Raw genomic sequence first — 4,500 nt, forward strand, 5'->3', positions numbered from 1 at the left:
ACCAATTCACAACTCCACCAGCAGTGCATTAGTGTCTCAATTTTGCCACATCCCCTCCAATATTTATCACTTTCCTTTGCCGCTATATTGGCCAATCTAATACGTGTAATTTGTTACCTCAGAGTTGTTTCAATTTGCATATATAAGTCTCTTCTGATTATAGAAATGTAAATCAAAATAACTCTGAGGTATCACCTCACACCTACCATGTGACAAGAAAGGAAAATGATAAATGTTGGAGGTTATGTGGCAAAATTGGGAAACTAATGTACTGCTGGTGGAGTTGTGAATTGGTCCAATCATTCTGGAGGGTAATTTGGAACTATGCCCAAAAGGCTTAAAAGAATGCCTTCCCTTTGAGCCAGCCATACCACTGTTGGGTTTGTACCCAAAAGAGATAATAATGAAAAAGATTTGTACAAAAATATTTATACCCATGTTCTTCATGGTGGCAAAATAATTGGAAAATGAGGGGGTGTCCACTGATTGGGGAATGGCTGAATAAATTGTGGTATATGAGGGTGATAGAATATTATTGTGCTAAAAGGAATAATGGACTGGAGGAATTCCATGTCAACCAGAAAGACCTCCAAGAACTGATGCAGAGTGAAAGGAGCAGAACCAGGAGAACATTGTACACTTAGACTGATACATTATGGCACAATCGAATGTAATAGACTTTTTTACTAGGAGCAGTGCAATGACCCAGGACAATCCAAAGGAACTTATGAGAAAGAACGTTATCCATATCCAGAGAAAGAACTGTGGGAAAAGAAAAACGTGATCAATAACGTAAATTGATAGGGATATGATTTGGGTTTTGCTGTTAAAGGATCACTCTACTGAAAATATGAATAACATGGAAATGGGTTTTGAACAATGATTCATGAATACCGCAGTAGAACTGCTTGTCAGCTTTGGGAGGGGGGAGGAAAAAGCAGAAGCAGGGGGGAATCATGAATCATGTAACCATAGAAAAATATGCAAAATTAAAAAAAATTAAAAATCAGGAGGTATTTGGCACACTTTGTATGTATGATAGTTTTGATGATCTTCATCTGAATACTGTTTCATGTCCCTTGAAAAATGAGGAATGGCTTTATTTCTTGTACATTTTACTTAACTCCTTATAAATTTGAGAAATTAGATCTTTGTCAGAGATTTTTATTTTAAAATCTTCTTCCCAGTTTTTTACTCCTCTTCTAATTTTGGTTGCATTTGTTTCGTTTGTACAAAATCTTTTAAATTTAATAGATTAAAATTATTCATTTTACATCTTATAATGTTCTCTGTCTCTTGTTTGATCTTAGATTCTTTACTTTCTCATAGACTTGACAGGTGTACTATTCTTTGTTCACCCAGTTTACTTATAATTTTCCTCCTTATAGCATTCAAATTCTCCAGCTCATTGATGTTAATTGTGAACTCTGAGAAAGTCACTTCATCTGTTTGCCTCAGTTTTCTTATCTATAAAATAAGCATAATAATTGCATGTTCCTCATGAGTTGTTATGAATATAAAATAAGATACTATATGAAAAGTGCTTTACAAACTTTAAAACACTAAATAAATATTGTCTTTAGCTGTTTTCATTTACAGTAAGCTACATTATAATAAAATGGTTTGTTTCTCTGAATGGAGGGAAGAAAGGCAGAAGGCAAGCAAGAAGGAAAAGAGGGAACGAGGAAGGAAGGAAAGAAGGAAGGAAGGAAAGAAGGAAGGAAGGAAGGAAGGAAGGAAGGAAGGAAGGAAGGAAAAACACATTTTCTGGATCAGTATATCAAGTATTCATACACATTGGTAGAGAACTAAGTACAAAATTTATAGAGAAAGCCTACACAAAGAATTATAGAAAAAAGAAATGTGCTCTTTAAGAAGGGAAATGAATTCACAAAATATCAGAATTGAATGAATATATTTTAATTGAAAGGTCTTCTAATATATCCCCTACAGGTAATAATACAGATTTCATATGAAGACTTACCTTTCAGAAAAATATTTACCTCTTTCATCAGTTTCCTTCCTTTTAGAACTTTGATTGTTAGGAAGTTTCTTTGTTCTTGCTATTGTTTTCATGACTTTCTTTTCCCCTTACATAGAGTATAATCTCCTTTACTAAAATAACCAACTTCTGTTACTATTATCACTTAAGTCAAGAAGAACAATTCTAATCTTTCTTCCCCAGGAAAACCTCAAATTTCAAACATGACACATTTAAGTCTTCTTCAGACTAACTCCTTAGAGACTTTATCCAAAAGGCATAACATATTTTTCATATTCTTCTGGGCATGTGTAAGGTTCTTTAAAGACCCTTTTAAAACATAGCACCCAAATATGAATATTATATTCCAAAGTTTACCTGCCTCTCTCATTCTGGAACCCTTATGGAAACTACATGAGAGTGTAGGGCAAAATACAAGCAGAAGAGGGGATTCATGTTACTAGTGACAAGAGATCACTTCCCTAAATGAGGCAAGGATTTCCTCATCTTTTGCCCTCATATCCCAACCTTCCTCCTACTTCCAAAAATATCACTTAACCAAAGTCTTAAGAGTTAGAGATAATTTTGAAATATGTAGCCAAATTGGGGATAAAACAACAGAGACAAACTAGTTTCTAATAGTTTGGAAACAGAACAGGTAAAAACAGTTTTCAAATTAAAGAATGTTTGCCTTGAATGAAAAAATGTGTAAAGCTCTATTCTGTTAGATCAGAAATGTTTATCTAGTCCAGTGGTTCCCAAACATTTTTGACCCACCATCCCCTTTCCAGAAAAAATATTACTTAGTCCCCTGGAAATTAATTTTTTTTAAATTTTAATAGCAATTAATAGGAAAGATAAATGCACCTGTGGCCATCACCGCCCCACTGCATCACTGCAGCACCCAGCAGGGGATGATAGCACCCACTTTGGGAATCACTGATGTAGGGCTTTCCAGTTCTTATAAAAATCTGTCAATTCATCATTCCTTATAACACAATAGTATTCCTTCACCATCATATACCACAATTTTCTTAGTCATTCCCCAGTCAAAGAACATATCCTCATTTTCCAATTTTTTGCTACCACAAATTGCTGGATCAAAGGTCATACATTCTTTTAAAGCCCTTTGGGCATGATTTGAAACTGCTCTCCAGACTGGTTGTATCAATTCACAATTCTCTCAGCAATGCATTAGTGTCCTAACTTTGTCTCATCCCCTCTAACATTTATTATTTTCCTTTTTTGTCATATTGGCCACTCTGTTAGGTGTAAGGTGGTACCTCAGAGTTGTTTTGATCCAAATTTCTCTAATTTAAGGAATTTAGAATATTTTTTCATATGATTATTTACACTTTGGATTTATTCATCTGAAAACCTCTCATATCCCTTGACCATTTGTCAATTGGGGAATGATTTGATTTCTTATAAATTTGACTTATTTCTTTGTATATTTTAGAAATTAGACCTTCCTTAGAGATTTTCATTATAAAAATTTTTCCCAGTTTGTTGCTTACCTTCTAATTTTTGTAGTACTGGTTTTGTTTGTACAAAAACTTTTTAAATTAATAAAATCAAAATTATTCATTTTACATCCTGTAATATTCTCTGGTTCTTACTTGGTCTTAAATTCTTTTATTTCCCATAGATTTGACAGGTATGCTATTCTATGTTCATCTAATGTATTTATAATTTCCCACTTTATATTTAAGTCATTTACCCATTTAGAATTTATCTTAGTATACAGTATAAGATGTTGATCTAAACCTAATTTTTAAGATACTGTTTTCCAATTTTCCCAGGAATTTTTGTCAAATAGTGGATTCTTGCCCTCAAAACTAGGATCTTTGGGTTTATTGAACACTAACTTGTTAAGTTCACTTACTCAAAGTCTATTTCATTGATTCACCCCTCTACTTCTTAGCCAATTTCATATTGTTTTTTGATGATCACTACTTTATAGTAGAGATCTAAAGATTTTGTACAGTTAGGCCACCATCCTTCACATTTTTTTCATTAGTTCCCTTGATATTCTTGATCTTTTGTTCTTCCAGATGAACTTTATTTTAGTTTTTTTTTTCCAATTCTATAAAAAAGATTTTTGGTAGCTTGATAGGTATGGCACTGAATAAGTAAATTAATTTAGGTATGTTTGTAATTTTTATTATATTAGCTCAGCCTAATCATGAACAATTTATGTTTTTCCCACTTGTTTAGATCTTGTTTTATTTGTGTGAAATGTGTTTTGCAGTTGTGTTTATATAATTTCTGAGTTTGTCTTGGCAAATGGATCGCCAAATATTTTATATTGTCTATTGATTTTAAATGGAATTTATCTTTCTAACTCTTGCTGCTGATTTTTTTTGGAAATATATAGAAGTACTAATAATTTATGTGGATTTATTTTGTAAACTGCAAATTTGCTAAAGTTATTAATTATATCTATTAGCTTTTTGGTTGATTTTCTAGGATTCTCTCTCTCTCTCTCTCTCTCTCTCTCTCTCTCTCTCTCTCTCTCT

The sequence above is a fragment of the Gracilinanus agilis genome, chromosome 1 (genome assembly GCF_016433145.1).
Source record: "Gracilinanus agilis isolate LMUSP501 chromosome 1, AgileGrace, whole genome shotgun sequence".
NCBI lineage: Eukaryota > Metazoa > Chordata > Mammalia > Didelphimorphia > Didelphidae > Gracilinanus > Gracilinanus agilis.